Here is an 18,803-nt window from a genome sequence, read left to right on the forward strand (position 1 = left end):
CGGTAATCTCACCCCCAGTTTACTGTATTCATGATGCAGTAAACTCACCCCCAGTTTACTGTATTCATGGTGCAGTAATCTCATCCCCAGTTTACTGTATTCATGGTGCGGTAATCTCACCCCCAGTTTACTGTATTCATGGTGCGGTAATCTCACCCCCAGTTTACTGTATTCATGGTGCAGTAATCTCACCCCCAGTTTACTGTATTCATGGTGCAGTAATCTCACCCCCAGTTTACTGTATTCATGGTGCGGTAATCTCACCCCCAGTTCACTGTATTCATGGTGCAGTAATCTCACCCCCAGTTTACTGTATTCATGATGCAGTAAACTCACCCCCAGTTTACTGTATTCATGGTGCGGTAATCTCACCCCCAGTTTACTGTATTCATGGTGCAGTAATCTCACCTCCAGTTTACTGTATTCAAGGTGCGGTAATCTCACCCACAGTTTACTGTATTCATGGTGCGGTAATCTCACCCCCAGTTTACTGTATTCATGGTGCAGTAATCTCACCCCCAGTTTACTGTATTCATGGTGCGGTAATCTCACCCCCAATTTACTGTATTCATGGTGCAGTAATCTCACCCCCAGTTTACTGAATTCATGGTGCAGTAATCTCACCCCCAGTTTACTGTATTCATGGTGCAGTAATCTCACCCCCAGTTTACTGTATTCATGGTGTAGTAATCTCACCCCCAGTTTACTGTATTCATGGTGCAGAAATCTCACCCCCAGTTTACTGTATTCATGGTGCAGTAATCTCAGCCCCAGTTTACTGTATTCTTGGTGCAGTAATCTCACCCCCAGTTTACTGTATTCATGGTGCAGTAATCTCACCCCCAGTTTACTGTATTCATGGTGCGGTAATCTCACCCCCAGTTTACTGTATTCATGGTGCGGTAATCTCACCCCCAGTTTACTGTATTCATGGTGCGGTAATCTCACCCCCAGTTTACTGTATTCATGGTGCGGTAATCTCACCCCCAGTTTACTGTATTCATGGTGCAGTAATCTCACTCCCAGTTTACTGTATACATGGTGCAGTAATCTCACTCCCAGTTTACTGCATACATGGTGCAGTAATCTCACTCCCAGTTTACTGTATTCATGGTGCAGTAATCTCACCCCCAGTTTGCTGTATACATAGTGCAGTAATCTCACTCCCAGTTTACTGTATTCATGGTGCAGTTATCTCACCCCCAGTTTACTGTATTCATGGTGCGGTAATCTCACTCCCAGTTTACTGTATTCATGGTGTAGTAATCTCACCCCCAGTTTACTGTATTCATGGTGCAGTAAGCTCACCCCAAATTTACTGTATTCATGGTGCGGTAATCTCACCCCCAGTTTACTGTATTCATGGTGCGGTAATCTCACCCCCAGTTTACTGTATTCATGGTGCGGTAATCTCACTCCCAGTTTACTGTATTCATGGTGCGGTAATCTCACTCCCAGTTTACTGTATTCATGGTGCGGTAATCTCACCCCCAGTTTACTGTATTCATGGTGCAGTAATCTCACCCCCAGTTTACTGTATTCATGGTGCGGTAATCTCACCTCCAGTTTACTGTATTCATGGTGCAGTAATCTCACCCCCAGTTTACTGTATTCATGGTGCAGTAATCTCACCCCCAGTTTACTGTATTCATGGTGCAGTAATCTCACCCCCAGTTTACTGTATTCATGGTGCAGTAATCTCACCCCCAGTTTACTGTATTCATGGTGCAGTAATCTCACCCCCAGTTTACTGTATTCATGGTGCGGTAATCTCACCCCCAGTTTACTGCATTCATGGTGCGGTAATCTCACCTCCAAATTTACTGTATTCATGGTGCGGTAATCTCACCTCCAAATTTACTGTATTCATGGTGCAGTAATCTCACCCCCAGTTTACTGTATTCATGGTGCAGTAATCTCACCCCCAGTTTACTGTATTCATGGTGCGGTAATCTCACCCCCAGTTTACTGTATTCATGGTGCGGTAATCTCACCTCTAAGTTTACTGTATTCATGGTGCAGTAATCTCACCCCCAGTTTACTGTATTCATGGTGCAGTAATCTCACCCCCAGTTTACTGTATTCATGGTGCGGTAATCTCACCCTCAGTTTTCTGTATTCATGGTGCAGTAATCTCACCCCCAGTTTACTGTATACATCGTGCGGTAATCTCACCCCCAGTTTACTGTATTCATGGTGCGTTAATCTCACCCCCAGTTTTCTGTATTCATGGTGCAGTAATCTCACCCCCAGTTTACTGTATACATGGTGCGGTAATCTCACCCCCAGTTTACTGTATTCATGGTGCGGTAATCTCACCCCCAGTTTACTGTATTCATGGTGCTGTAATCTCACCCCCAGTTTACTGTATTCATGGTGCAGTAATCTTACGCCCAGTTTACTGTATTCATGGTGCAGTTATCTCACCCACAGTTTACTGTATTCATGGTGCGGTAATCTCACTCCCAGTTTACTGTATTCATGGTGCAGTAATCTCACCCCCAGTTTACTGTATTCATGGTGCGCTAATCTCACTCCCAGTTTACTGTATTCATGGTGCAGTTATCTCACCCCCAGTTTACTGTATTCATGGTGCAGTAATCTCACTCCCAGTTTACTGTATTCATGGTGCAGTAATCTCACCCCCAGTTTACTGTATTCATGGTGCGGTAATCTCACCCCCAGTTTACTGTGTTCATGGTGCAGTAATCTCACTCCCAGTTTACTGTATTCATGGTGCAGTAATCTCACCCCCAGTTTACTGTATTCATGGTGCAGTAATCTCACTCCCAGTTTACTGTATACATGGTGCAGTAATCTCACTCCCAGTTTACTGTATTCATGGTGCAGCAATCTCACCCCCAGTTTGCTGTATACATAGTGCAGTAATCTCACTCCCAGTTTACTGTATTCATGGTGCAGTAATCTCACCCCCAGTTTACTGTATTCATGGTGCGGTAATCTCACCCCCAGTTTACTGTATTCATGGTGCAGTAATCTCACCCCAAATTTACTGTATTCATGGTGCGGTAATCTCACCCCCAGTTTACTGTATTCATGGTGCGGTAATCTCACCCCCAGTTTACTGTATTCATGGTGCGGTAATCTCACTCCCAGTTTACTGTATTCATGGTGCGGTAATCTCACTCCCAGTTTACTGTATTCATGGTGCGGTAATCTCACCCCCAGTTTACTGTATTCATGGTGCAGTAATCTCACCCCCAGTTTACTGTATTCATGGTGCAGTAATCTCACCTCCAGTTTACTGTATTCATGGTGCAGTAATCTCACCCCCAGTTTACTGTATTCATGGTGCAGTAATCTCACCCCCAGTTTACTGTATTCATGGTGCAGTAATCTCACCCCCAGTTTACTGTATTCATGGTGCAGTAATCTCACCCCCAGTTTACTGTATTCATGGTGCAGTAATCTCACCCCCAGTTTACTGTATTCATGGTGCGGTAATCTCACCCCCAGTTTACTGCATTCATGGTGCGGTAATCTCACCTCCAAATTTACTGTATTCATGGTGCGGTAATCTCACCTCCAAATTTACTGTATTCATGGTGCAGTAATCTCACCCCCAGTTTACTGTATTCATGGTGCAGTAATCTCACCCCCAGTTTACTGTATTCATGGTGCGGTAATCTCACCCTCAGTTTTCTGTATTCATGGTGCAGTAATCTCACCCCCAGTTTACTGTATACATCGTGCGGTAATCTCACCCCCAGTTTACTGTATTCATGGTGCGGTAATCTCACCCCCAGTTTTCTGTATTCATGGTGCAGTAATCTCACCCCCAGATTACTGTATACATGGTGCGGTAATCTCACCCCCAGTTTACTGTATTCATGGTGCGGTAATCTCACCCCCAGTTTACTGTATTCATGGTGCAGTAATCTCACCCCCAGTTTACAGTATTCATGGTGCGGTAATCTCACCCCCAGTTTACTGTATTCAGGGTGCGGTAATCTCACCCCCAGTTTACTGTATACATGGTGCAGTAATCTCACCCCCAGTTTACTGTATTCATGGTGCGGTAATCTCACCCCCAGTTTACTGTATTCATGGTGCGGTAATCTCACCCCCAGTTTACTGTATTCATGGTGCGGTAATCTCACCCCCAGTTTACTGTATTCATGGTGCAGTAATCTCACCCCCAGTTTACTGTATTCATGGTGCGGTAATCTCATCCCCAGTTTACTGTATTCATGGTGCGGTAATCTCAACCCCAGTTTACTGTATTCATGGTGCAGTAATCTCACCCCCAGTTTACTGTATTCATGGTGCGGTAATCTCAACCCCAGTTTACTGTATTCATGGTTCGGAAATCTCACCCCCAGTTTACTGTATTCATGGTGCGGTAATCTCACCCCCAGTTTACTGTATTCATGGTGCGGTAATCTCAACCCCAGTTTACTGTATTCATGGTTCGGAAATCTCACCCCCAGTTTACTGTATTCATGGTGCGGTAATCTCAACCCCAGTTTACTGTATTCATGGTGCAGTAATCTCACCCCCAGTTTACTGTATTCATGGTGCAGTAATCTCACCCCCAGTTTACTGTATTCATGGTGCAGTTATCTCACCCCCAGTTTACTGTATTCATGGTGCGGTAATCTCAACCCCAGTTTACTGTATTCATGGTGCGGTAATCTCACCCCCAGTTTACTGTTTTCATGGTGCGGTAATCTCAACCCCAGTTTACTGTATTCATGGTTCGGAAATCTCACCCCCAGTTTACTGTATTCATGGTGCGGAAATCTCACCCCCAGTTTAATTTATTCATGGTGCAGTAATCTCACCCCCAGTTTACTGTATTCATGGTGCAGTAATCTCACCCCCAGTTTACTGTATTCATGGTGCGGTAATCTCACCCCCAGTTTACTGTATTCATGATGCAGAAAACTCACCCCCAGTTTACTGTATTCATGGTGCAGTAATCGCACCTCCAGTTTACTGTATTCATGGTGCGGTAATCTCACCCCCAGTTTACTGTATTCCTGGTGTGGAAATCTCACCCCCAGTTTACTGTATTCATGGTGCAGTAAACTCACCCCCAGTTTACTGTATTCATGGTGCGGAAATCTCACCTCTAGTTTACTGTATTCATGGTGCGGTAATCTCACCCCCAGTTTACTGTATTCATGGTGCGGTAATCTCACCCCCAGGTTACTGTATTCATGGCGCAGTAATCTCACCCCCAGTTTACTGTATTCATGGTGCGGTAATCTCACCCCCAGTTTACTGTATTCATGGTGCAGTAATCTCACCCCCAGTTTACTGAATTCATGGTGCAGTAATCTCACCCCCAGTTTACTGTATTCATGGTGCAGTAATCTCACCCCCAGTTTACTGTATTCATGGTGTAGTAATTTCACCCCCAGTTTACTGTATTCATGGTGCGGTAATCTCACCCCCAGTTTACTTTATTCATGGTGCAGTATTCTCACCCCCAGTTTACTGTATACATGGTGCAGTAATCTCACCCCCAGTTTACTGTATTCATGGTGCAGTAATCTCACCCCCAGTTTACTGTATTCATGGTGCAGTAATCTCACCCCCAGTTTACTGTATTCATGGTGCAGTAATCTCACCCCCAGTTTACTGTATTCATGGTGCGGTAATCTCACCCCCAGTTTACTGTATTCATGGTGCGGTAATCTCACCCCCAGTTTACTGTATTCATGGTGCGGTAATCTCACCCCCAGTTTACTGTATTCATGGTGCGGTAATCTCACCCCCAGTTTACTGTAGTCATGGTGCGGTAATCTCACCCCCAGTTTACTGTATTCCTGGTGCGGTAATCTCACCCCCAGTTTACTGTATTCATGGTGCGGTAATCTCACCCCCAGTTTACTGTATTCATGGTGCGGTAATCTCACCCCCAGGTTACTGTATTCATGGTGCGGTAATCTCAACCCCAGTTTACTGTATACATGGTGCGGTAATCTCACCCCCAGTTTACTGTATTCATGGTGCAGTAATCTCACCCCCAGTTTACTGTATTCATGGTGCAGTAATCTCACCCCCAGTTTACTGTATTCATGGTGCGGTTATCTCACCCCCAGTTTACTGTATTCATGGTGCGGTAATCTCACCCCCAGTTTACTGTATACATGGTGCAGTAATCTCACCCCCAGTTTACTGTATTCATGGTGCGGTAATCTCACCCCCAGTTTACTGTATTCATGGTGCAGTAATCTCACCCCCAGTTTACTGTATTCATGGTGCGGTAATCTCACCCCCAGTTTACTGTATTCATGGTGCGGTAATCTCACCCCCAGTTTACTGTATTCATGGTGCAGTAATCTCACCCCCAGTTTACTGTATTCATGGTGCGGTAATCTCACCCCCAGTTTACTGTATTCATGGTGCGGTAATCTCAACCCCAGTTTACTGTATTCATGGTGCAGTAATCTCACCCCCAGTTTACTGTATTCATGGTGCGGAAATCTCACCCCCAGTTTAATTTATTCATGGTGCAGTAATCTCACCCCCAGTTTACTGTATTCATGGTGCAGTAATCTCACCCCCAGTTTACTGTATTCATGGTGCGGTAATCTCACCCCCAGTTTACTGTATTCATGATGCAGTAAACTCACCCCCAGTTTACTGTATTCATGGTGCAGTAATCGCACCTCCAGTTTACTGTATTCATGGTGCGGTAATCTCACCCCCAGTTTACTGTATTCATGGTGCTGAAATCTCACCCCCAGTTTACTGTATTCATGGTGCAGTAAACTCACCCCCAGTTTACTGTATTCATGGTGCGGAAATCTCACCTCTAGTTTACTGTATTCATGGTGCGGTAATCTCACCCCCAGTTTACTGTATACATGGTGCAGTATTCTCACCCCCAGTTTACCGTATTCATGATGCAGTAATCTCACCCCCAGTTTACTGTATTCATGGTGCGGTAATCTCACCCCCAGTTTACTGTATTCATGGTGTGGTAATCTCACCCCCAGGTTACTGTATTCATGGTGCAGTAATCTCACCCCCAGTTTACTGTATTCATGGTGCGGTAATCTCACCCCCAGTTTACTGTATTCATGGTGCAGTAATCTCACCCCCAGTTTACTGAATTCATGGTGCAGTAATCTCACCCCCAGTTTACTGTATTCATGGTGCAGTAATCTCACCCCCAGTTTACTGTATTCATGGTGTAGTAATTTCACCCCCAGTTTACTGTATTCATGGCGCAGTAATCTCACCCCCAGTTTACTGTATTCATGGTGCAGTAATCTCACCCCCAGTTTACTGTATTCATGGTGCAGTAATCTCACCGCCAGTTTACTGTATTCATGGTGCAGTAATCTCACCCCCAGTTTACTGTATTCATGGTGCGGTAATCTCACCCCCAGTTTACTGTATTCATGGTGCGGTAATCTCACCCCCAGTTTACTGTATTCATGGTGCGGTAATCTCACCCCCAGTTTACTGTATTCATGGTGCGGTAATCTCACCCCCAGTTTACTGTAGTCATGGTGCGGTAATCTCACCCCCAGTTTACTGTATTCCTGGTGCGGTAATCTCACCCCCAGTTTACTGTATTCATGGTGCGGTAATCTCACCCCCAGGTTACTGTATTCATGGTGCGGTAATCTCAACCCCAGTTTACTGTATACATGGTGCGGTAATCTCACCCCCAGTTTACTGTATTCATGGTGCAGTAATCTCACCCCCAGTTTACTGTATTCATGGTGCAGTAATCTCATCCCCAGTTTACTGTATTCATGGTGCGGTAATCTCACCCCCAGTTTACTGTATTCATGGTGCGGTAATCTCACCCCCAGTTTACTGTATTCATGGTGCAGTAATCTCACCCCCAGTTTACTGTATTCATGGTGCAGTAATCTCACCCCCAGTTTACTGTATTCATGGTGCGGTAATCTCACCCCCAGTTTACTGTATTCATGGTGCAGTAATCTCACCCCCAGTTTACTGTATTCATGATGCAGTAAACTCACCCCCAGTTTACTGTATTCATGGTGCGGTAATCTCACCCCCAGTTTACTGTATTCATGGTGCAGTAATCTCACCTCCAGTTTACTGTATTCAAGGTGCGGTAATCTCACCCACAGTTTACTGTATTCATGGTGCGGTAATCTCACCCCCAGTTTACTGTATTCATGGTGCAGTAATCTCACCCCCAGTTTACTGTATTCATGGTGCGGTAATCTCACCCCCAATTTACTGTATTCATGGTGCAGTAATCTCACCCCCAGTTTACTGAATTCATGGTGCAGTAATCTCACCCCCAGTTTACTGTATTCATGGTGCAGTAATCTCACCCCCAGTTTACTGTATTCATGGTGTAGTAATCTCACCCCCAGTTTACTGTATTCATGGTGCCGAAATCTCACCCCCAGTTTACTGTATTCATGGTGCAGTAATCTCAGCCCCAGTTTACTGTATTCATGGTGCAGTAATCTCACCCCCAGTTTACTGTATTCATGGTGCAGTAATCTCACCCCCAGTTTACTGTATTCATGGTGCGGTAATCTCACCCCCAGTTTACTGTATTCATGGTGCGGTAATCTCACCCCCAGTTTACTGTATTCATGGTGCGGTAATCTCACCCCCAGTTTACTGTATTCATGGTGCGGTAATCTCACCCCCAGTTTACTGTATACATGGTGCGGTAATCTCACCCCCAGTTTACTGTATTCATGGTGCAGTAATCTCACCCCCAGTTTACTGTATTCATGGTGCAGTAATCTCATCCCCAGTTTACTGTATACATGGTGCGGTAATCTCACCCCCAGTTTACTGTATTCATGATGCAGTAAACTCACCCCCAGTTTACTGTATTCATGGTGCAGTAATCTCATCCCCAGTTTACTGTATTCATGGTGCGGTAATCTCACCCCCAGTTTACTGTATTCATGGTGCGGTAATCTCACCCCCAGTTTACTGTATTCATGGTGCAGTAATCTCACCCCCAGTTTACTGTATTCATGGTGCAGTAATCTCACCCCCAGTTTACTGTATTCATGGTGCGGTAATCTCACCCCCAGTTCACTGTATTCATGGTGCAGTAATCTCACCCCCAGTTTACTGTATTCATGATGCAGTAAACTCACCCCCAGTTTACTGTATTCATGGTGCGGTAATCTCACCCCCAGTTTACTGTATTCATGGTGCAGTAATCTCACCTCCAGTTTACTGTATTCAAGGTGCGGTAATCTCACCCACAGTTTACTGTATTCATGGTGCGGTAATCTCACCCCCAGTTTACTGTATTCATGGTGCAGTAATCTCACCCCCAGTTTACTGTATTCATGGTGCGGTAAACTCACCCCCAATTTACTGTATTCATGGTGCAGTAATCTCACCCCCAGTTTACTGAATTCATGGTGCAGTAATCTCACCCCCAGTTTACTGTATTCATGGTGCAGTAATCTCACCCCCAGTTTACTGTATTCATGGTGTAGTAATCTCACCCCCAGTTTACTGTATTCATGGTGCAGAAATCTCACCCCCAGTTTACTGTATTCATGGTGCAGTAATCTCAGCCCCAGTTTACTGTATTCTTGGTGCAGTAATCTCACCCCCAGTTTACTGTATTCATGGTGCAGTAATCTCACCCCCAGTTTACTGTATTCATGGTGCGGTAATCTCACCCCCAGTTTACTGTATTCATGGTGCGGTAATCTCACCCCCAGTTTACTGTATTCATGGTGCGGTAATCTCACCCCCAGTTTACTGTATTCATGGTGCGGTAATCTCACCCCCAGTTTACTGTATACATGGTGCGGTAATCTCACCCCCAGTTTACTGTATTCATGGTGCAGTAATCTCACCCCCAGTTTACTGTATTCATGGTGCAGTAATCTCATCCCCAGTTTACTGTATTCATGGTGCGGTAATCTCACCCCCAGTTTACTGTATTCATGGTGCGGTAATCTCACCCCCAGTTTACTGTATTCATGGTGCCGTAATCTCACCCCCAGTTTACTGTATTCATGGTGCAGTAATCTCACCCCCAGTTTACTGTATTCATGGTGCGGTAATCTCACCCCCAGTTTACTGTATTCATGGTGCAGTAATCTCACCCCCAGTTTACTGTATTCATGATGCAGTAAACTCACCCCCAGTTTACTGTATTCATGGTGCAGTAATCTCACCCCCAGTTTACTGAATTCATGGTGCAGTAATCTCACCCCCAGTTTACTGTATTCATGGTGCAGTAATCTCACCCCCAGTTTACTGTATTCATGGTGTAGTAATCTCACCCCCAGTTTACTGTATTCATGGTGCAGAAATCTCACCCCCAGTTTACTGTATTCATGGTGCAGTAATCTCAGCCCCAGTTTACTGTATTCATGGTGCAGTAATCTCACCCCCAGTTTACTGTATTCATGGTGCAGTAATCTCACCCCCAGTTTACTGTATTCATGGTGCGGAAATCTCACCTCTAGTTTACTGTATTCATGGTGCGGTAATCTCACCCCCAGTTTACTGTATTCATGGTGCGGTAATCTCACCCCCAGGTTACTGTATTCATGGCGCAGTAATCTCACCCCCAGTTTACTGTATTCATGGTGCGGTAATCTCACCCCCAGTTTACTGTATTCATGGTGCAGTAATCTCACCCCCAGTTTACTGAATTCATGGTGCAGTAATCTCACCCCCAGTTTACTGTATTCATGGTGCAGTAATCTCACCCCCAGTTTACTGTATTCATGGTGTAGTAATTTCACCCCCAGTTTACTGTATTCATGGTGCGGTAATCTCACCCCCAGTTTACTTTATTCATGGTGCAGTATTCTCACCCCCAGTTTACTGTATACATGGTGCAGTAATCTCACCCCCAGTTTACTGTATTCATGGTGCAGTAATCTCACCCCCAGTTTACTGTATTCATGGTGCAGTAATCTCACCCCCAGTTTACTGTATTCATGGTGCAGTAATCTCACCCCCAGTTTACTGTATTCATGGTGCGGTAATCTCACCCCCAGTTTACTGTATTCATGGTGCGGTAATCTCACCCCCAGTTTACTGTATTCATGGTGCGGTAATCTCACCCCCAGTTTACTGTATTCATGGTGCGGTAATCTCACCCCCAGTTTACTGTAGTCATGGTGCGGTAATCTCACCCCCAGTTTACTGTATTCCTGGTGCGGTAATCTCACCCCCAGTTTACTGTATTCATGGTGCGGTAATCTCACCCCCAGTTTACTGTATTCATGGTGCGGTAATCTCACCCCCAGGTTACTGTATTCATGGTGCGGTAATCTCAACCCCAGTTTACTGTATACATGGTGCGGTAATCTCACCCCCAGTTTACTGTATTCATGGTGCAGTAATCTCACCCCCAGTTTACTGTATTCATGGTGCAGTAATCTCACCCCCAGTTTACTGTATTCATGGTGCGGTTATCTCACCCCCAGTTTACTGTATTCATGGTGCGGTAATCTCACCCCCAGTTTACTGTATACATGGTGCAGTAATCTCACCCCCAGTTTACTGTATTCATGGTGCGGTAATCTCACCCCCAGTTTACTGTATTCATGGTGCAGTAATCTCACCCCCAGTTTACTGTATTCATGGTGCGGTAATCTCACCCCCAGTTTACTGTATTCATGGTGCGGTAATCTCACCCCCAGTTTACTGTATTCATGGTGCAGTAATCTCACCCCCAGTTTACTGTATTCATGGTGCGGTAATCTCACCCCCAGTTTACTGTATTCATGGTGCGGTAATCTCAACCCCAGTTTACTGTATTCATGGTGCAGTAATCTCACCCCCAGTTTACTGTATTCATGGTGCGGAAATCTCACCCCCAGTTTAATTTATTCATGGTGCAGTAATCTCACCCCCAGTTTACTGTATTCATGGTGCAGTAATCTCACCCCCAGTTTACTGTATTCATGGTGCGGTAATCTCACCCCCAGTTTACTGTATTCATGATGCAGTAAACTCACCCCCAGTTTACTGTATTCATGGTGCAGTAATCGCACCTCCAGTTTACTGTATTCATGGTGCGGTAATCTCACCCCCAGTTTACTGTATTCATGGTGCTGAAATCTCACCCCCAGTTTACTGTATTCATGGTGCAGTAAACTCACCCCCAGTTTACTGTATTCATGGTGCGGAAATCTCACCTCTAGTTTACTGTATTCATGGTGCGGTAATCTCACCCCCAGTTTACTGTATACATGGTGCAGTATTCTCACCCCCAGTTTACCGTATTCATGATGCAGTAATCTCACCCCCAGTTTACTGTATTCATGGTGCGGTAATCTCACCCCCAGTTTACTGTATTCATGGTGTGGTAATCTCACCCCCAGGTTACTGTATTCATGGTGCAGTAATCTCACCCCCAGTTTACTGTATTCATGGTGCGGTAATCTCACCCCCAGTTTACTGTATTCATGGTGCAGTAATCTCACCCCCAGTTTACTGAATTCATGGTGCAGTAATCTCACCCCCAGTTTACTGTATTCATGGTGCAGTAATCTCACCCCCAGTTTACTGTATTCATGGTGTAGTAATTTCACCCCCAGTTTACTGTATTCATGGCGCAGTAATCTCACCCCCAGTTTACTGTATTCATGGTGCAGTAATCTCACCCCCAGTTTACTGTATTCATGGTGCAGTAATCTCACCGCCAGTTTACTGTATTCATGGTGCAGTAATCTCACCCCCAGTTTACTGTATTCATGGTGCGGTAATCTCACCCCCAGTTTACTGTATTCATGGTGCGGTAATCTCACCCCCAGTTTACTGTATTCATGGTGCGGTAATCTCACCCCCAGTTTACTGTATTCATGGTGCGGTAATCTCACCCCCAGTTTACTGTAGTCATGGTGCGGTAATCTCACCCCCAGTTTACTGTATTCCTGGTGCGGTAATCTCACCCCCAGTTTACTGTATTCATGGTGCGGTAATCTCACCCCCAGGTTACTGTATTCATGGTGCGGTAATCTCAACCCCAGTTTACTGTATACATGGTGCGGTAATCTCACCCCCAGTTTACTGTATTCATGGTGCAGTAATCTCACCCCCAGTTTACTGTATTCATGGTGCAGTAATCTCATCCCCAGTTTACTGTATTCATGGTGCGGTAATCTCACCCCCAGTTTACTGTATTCATGGTGCGGTAATCTCACCCCCAGTTTACTGTATTCATGGTGCAGTAATCTCACCCCCAGTTTACTGTATTCATGGTGCAGTAATCTCACCCCCAGTTTACTGTATTCATGGTGCGGTAATCTCACCCCCAGTTTACTGTATTCATGGTGCAGTAATCTCACCCCCAGTTTACTGTATTCATGATGCAGTAAACTCACCCCCAGTTTACTGTATTCATGGTGCGGTAATCTCACCCCCAGTTTACTGTATTCATGGTGCAGTAATCTCACCTCCAGTTTACTGTATTCAAGGTGCGGTAATCTCACCCACAGTTTACTGTATTCATGGTGCGGTAATCTCACCCCCAGTTTACTGTATTCATGGTGCAGTAATCTCACCCCCAGTTTACTGTATTCATGGTGCGGTAATCTCACCCCCAATTTACTGTATTCATGGTGCAGCAATCTCACCCCCAGTTTACTGAATTCATGGTGCAGTAATCTCACCCCCAGTTTACTGTATTCATGGTGCAGTAATCTCACCCCCAGTTTACTGTATTCATGGTGTAGTAATCTCACCCCCAGTTTACTGTATTCATGGTGCCGAAATCTCACCCCCAGTTTACTGTATTCATGGTGCAGTAATCTCAGCCCCAGTTTACTGTATTCATGGTGCAGTAATCTCACCCCCAGTTTACTGTATTCATGGTGCAGTAATCTCACCCCCAGTTTACTGTATTCATGGTGCGGTAATCTCACCCCCAGTTTACTGTATTCATGGTGCGGTAATCTCACCCCCAGTTTACTGTATTCATGGTGCGGTAATCTCACCCCCAGTTTACTGTATTCATGGTGCGGTAATCTCACCCCCAGTTTACTGTATACATGGTGCGGTAATCTCACCCCCAGTTTACTGTATTCATGGTGCAGTAATCTCACCCCCAGTTTACTGTATTCATGGTGCAGTAATCTCATCCCCAGTTTACTGTATACATGGTGCGGTAATCTCACCCCCAGTTTACTGTATTCATGATGCAGTAAACTCACCCCCAGTTTACTGTATTCATGGTGCAGTAATCTCATCCCCAGTTTACTGTATTCATGGTGCGGTAATCTCACCCCCAGTTTACTGTATTCATGGTGCGGTAATCTCACCCCCAGTTTACTGTATTCATGGTGCAGTAATCTCACCCCCAGTTTACTGTATTCATGGTGCAGTAATCTCACCCCCAGTTTACTGTATTCATGGTGCGGTAATCTCACCCCCAGTTCACTGTATTCATGGTGCAGTAATCTCACCCCCAGTTTACTGTATTCATGATGCAGTAAACTCACCCCCAGTTTACTGTATTCATGGTGCGGTAATCTCACCCCCAGTTTACTGTATTCATGGTGCAGTAATCTCACCTCCAGTTTACTGTATTCAAGGTGCGGTAATCTCACCCACAGTTTACTGTATTCATGGTGCGGTAATCTCACCCCCAGTTTACTGTATTCATGGTGCAGTAATCTCACCCCCAGTTTACTGTATTCATGGTGCGGTAATCTCACCCCCAATTTACTGTATTCATGGTGCAGTAATCTCACCCCCAGTTTACTGAATTCATGGTGCAGTAATCTCACCCCCAGTTTACTGTATTCATGGTGCAGTAATCTCACCCCCAGTTTACTGTATTCATGGTGTAGTAATCTCACCCCCAGTTTACTGTATTCATGGTGCAGAAATCTCACCCCCAGTTTACTGTATTCATGGTGCAGTAATCTCAGCCCCAGTTTACTGTATTCTTGGTGCAGTAATCTCACCCCCAGTTTACTGTATTCATGGTGCAGTAATCTCACCCCCAGTTTACTGTATTCATGGTGCGGTAATCTCACCCCCAGTTTACTGTATTCATGGTGCGGTAATCTCACCCCCAGTTTACTGTATTCATGGTGCGGTAATCTCACCCCCAGTTTACTGTATTCATGGTGCGGTAATCTCACCCCCAGTTTACTGTATACATGGTGCGGTAATCTCACCCCCAGTTTACTGTATTCATGGTGCAGTAATCTCACCCCCAGTTTACTGTATTCATGGTGCAGTAATCTCATCCCCAGTTTACTGTATTCATGGTGCGGTAATCTCACCCCCAGTTTACTGTATTCATGGTGCGGTAATCTCACCCCCAGTTTACTGTATTCATGGTGCCGTAATCTCACCCCCAGTTTACTGTATTCATGGTGCAGTAATCTCACCCCCAGTTTACTGTATTCATGGTGCGGTAATCTCACCCCCAGTTTACTGTATTCATGGTGCAGTAATCTCACCCCCAGTTTACTGTATTCATGATGCAGTAAACTCACCCCCAGTTTACTGTATTCATGGTGCAGTAATCTCACCCCCAGTTTACTGAATTCATGGTGCAGTAATCTCACCCCCAGTTTACTGTATTCATGGTGCAGTAATCTCACCCCCAGTTTACTGTATTCATGGTGTAGTAATCTCACCCCCAGTTTACTGTATTCATGGTGCAGAAATCTCACCCCCAGTTTACTGTATTCATGGTGCAGTAATCTCAGCCCCAGTTTACTGTATTCATGGTGCAGTAATCTCACCCCCAGTTTACTGTATTCATGGTGCAGTAATCTCACCCCCAGTTTACTGTATTCATGGTGCGGTAATCTCACCCCCAGTTTACTGTATTCATGGTGCGGTAATCTCACCCCCAGTTTACTGTATTCATGGTGCGGTAATCTCACCCCCAGTTTACTGTATTCATGGTGCGGTAATCTCACCCCCAGTTTACTGTAGTCATGGTGCGGTAATCTCACCCCAGTTTACTGTATTCCTGGTGCGGTAATCTCACCCCCAGTTTACTGTATTCATGGTGCGGTAATCTCACCCCCAGGTTACTGTATTCATGGTGCGGTAATCTCAACCCCAGTTTACTGTATTCATGGTGCAGTAATCTCACCCCCAGTTTACTGTATTCATGGTGCAGTAATCTCATCCCCAGTTTACTGTATTCATGGTGCGGTAATCTCACCCCCAGTTTACTGTATTCATGGTGCGGTAATCTCACCCCCAGTTTACTGTATTCATGGTGCAGTAATCTCACCCCCAGTTTACTGTATTCATCGTGCAGTAATCTCACCCCCAGTTTACTGTATTCATGGTGCAGTATTCTCACCCCCAGTTTACTGTATTCATGGTGCAGTAATCTCACCCCCAGTTTACTGTATTCATGGTGCGGTAATCTCACCCCCAGTTTACTGTATTCATGGTGCAGTAATCTCACCCCCAGTTTACTGTATTCATGGTGCGGTAATCTCACCCCCAGTTTACTGTATTCATGGTGCGGTAATCTCACCCCCAGTTTACTGTATTCATGGTGGGGTAATCTCACCCCCAGTTTACTGTATTCATGGTGCGGTAATCTCACCCCCAGTTTACTGTATTCGTGGTGCGGTATTCTCACCCCCAGTTTACTGTATTCATGGTGCGGTAATCTCACCCCCAGTTTACTGTATTCATGGTGCAGTAATCTCACCCCCAGTTTACAGTATTCATGGTGCGGTAATCTCACCCCCAGTTTACTGTATTCAGGGTGCGGTAATCTCACCCCCAGTTTACTGTATACATGGTGCGGTAATTTCACCCCCAGTTTACTGTATTCATGATGCAGTAATCTCGCCCCCAGTTTACTGTATTCATGGTGCAGTAATCTCACCCCCAGTTTACTGTATTCATGGTGCGGTAATCTCACCCCCAGTTTACTGTATTCATGGTGCGGTAATCTCACCCCCAGTTTACTGTATTCATGGTGCGGTAATCTCACCCCCAGTTTACTGTATTCATGGTGCGGTAATCTCACCCCCAGTTTACTGTATTCATGGTGTGGTAATCTCACCCCCAGTTTACTGTATTCGTGGTGCGGTAATCTCACCCCCAGTTTACTCTATTCATGGTGCGGTAATCTCACCCCCAGTTTACTGTATTCATGGTGCGGAAATCTCACCCCCAGTTTAATGTATTCATGGTGCAGTAATCTCACCCCCAGTTTACTGTATTCATGATGCAGTAAACTCACCCCCAGTTTACTGTATTCATGGTGCAGTAATCTCACCTCCAGTTTACTGTATTCATGGTGCGGTAATCTCACCCCCAGTTTACTGTATTCATGGTGCGGAAATCTCACCCCCAATTTACTGTATACATGGTGCAGTAATCTCACCCCCAGTTTACTGTATTCATGGTGCAGTAATCTCACCCCCAGTTTACTGTATTCATGGTGCGGAAATCTCACCTCCAGTTTACTGTATTCATGGTGCGGTAATCTCACCCCCAATTTACTGTATACATGGTGCAGTAATCTCACCCCCAGTTTACCGTATTCATGATGCAGTAATCTCACCCCCAGTTTACTGTATTCATGGTGCGGTAATCTCACCCCCAGTTTACTGTATTCATGGTGCGGTAATCTCACCCCCAGTTTACTGTATTCATTGTGCAGTAATCTCACCCCCAGTTTACTGTATTCATGGTGCGGTAATCTCACCCCCAGTTTACTGTATTCATGGTGCAGTAATCTCACCCCCAGTTTACTGAATTCATGGTGCAGTAATCTCACCCCCAGTTTACTGTATTCATGGTGCAGTAATCTCACCCCCAGTTTACTGTATTCATGGTGTAGTAATCTCACCCCCAGTTTACTGTATTCATGGTGCAGTAATCTCACCCCCAGTTTACTGTATTCATGGTGCAGTAATCTCACCCCCAGTTTACTGTATTCATGGTGCAGTAATCTCACCCCCAGTTTACTGTATTCATGGTGCAGTAATCTCACCCCCAGTTTACTGTATTCATGGTGCGGTAATCTCACCCCCAGTTTACTGTATTCATGGTGCGGTAATCTCACCCCCAGTTTACTGTATTCATGGTGCGGTAATCTCATCCCCAGTTTACTGTATTCATGGTGCGGTAATCTCACCCCCAGTTTACTGTAGTCATGGTGCGGTAATCTCACCCCCAGTTTACTGTATTCCTGGTGCGGTAATCTCACCCCCAGTTTACTGTATTCATGGTGCGGTAATCTCACCCCCAGTTTACTGTATTCATGGTGCGGTAATCTCACCCCCAGGTTACTGTATACATGGTGCGGTAATCTCACCCCCAGTTTACTGTATTCATGGTGCAGTAATCTCACCCCCAGTTTACTGTATTCATGGTGCAGTAATCTCATAACCAGTTTACTGTATTCATGGTGCGGTAATCTCACCCCCAGTTTACTGTATTCATGGTGCGGTAATCTCACCCCCAGTTTACTGTATTCATGGTGCAGTAATCTCACCCCCAGTTTCCTGTATTCATGGTGCAGTAATCTCACCCCCAGTTTACTGTATTCATGGTGCGGTAATCTCACCCCCAGTTTACTGTATTCATGGTGCAGTAATCTCACCCCCAGTTTACTGTATTCATGATGCAGTAAACTCACCCCCAGTTTACTGTATTCATGGTGCAGTAATCTCACCTCCAGTTTACTGTATTCAAGGTGCGGTAATCTCACCCCCAGTTTACTGTATTCATGGTGCGGTAATCTCACCCCCAGTTTACTGTATTCATGGTGCAGTAATCTCACCCCCAGTTTACTGTATTCATGGTGCGGTAATCTCACCCCCAATTTACTGTATTCATGGTGCAGTAATCTCACCCCCAGTTTACTGAATTCATGGTGCAGTAAT

General features: G+C 45.2%; 1 protein-coding gene across 2 annotated transcripts in view; it reads left to right on the forward strand.

Moving 5' to 3' along the window:
- PCDH11X (protocadherin 11 X-linked) overlaps positions 1-18,803 on the forward strand; it is a 1,985,008-nt gene that overhangs the window by 872,492 nt on the left and 1,093,713 nt on the right. The gene's annotated exons all lie outside the window — the stretch shown is intronic.

This window comes from Phyllobates terribilis, unplaced genomic scaffold (assembly GCF_046119375.1).
Source record: "Phyllobates terribilis strain yellow unplaced genomic scaffold, ASM4611937v1 Scaffold_7__3_contigs__length_470593459, whole genome shotgun sequence".
Taxonomy (NCBI): domain Eukaryota; kingdom Metazoa; phylum Chordata; class Amphibia; order Anura; family Dendrobatidae; genus Phyllobates; species Phyllobates terribilis.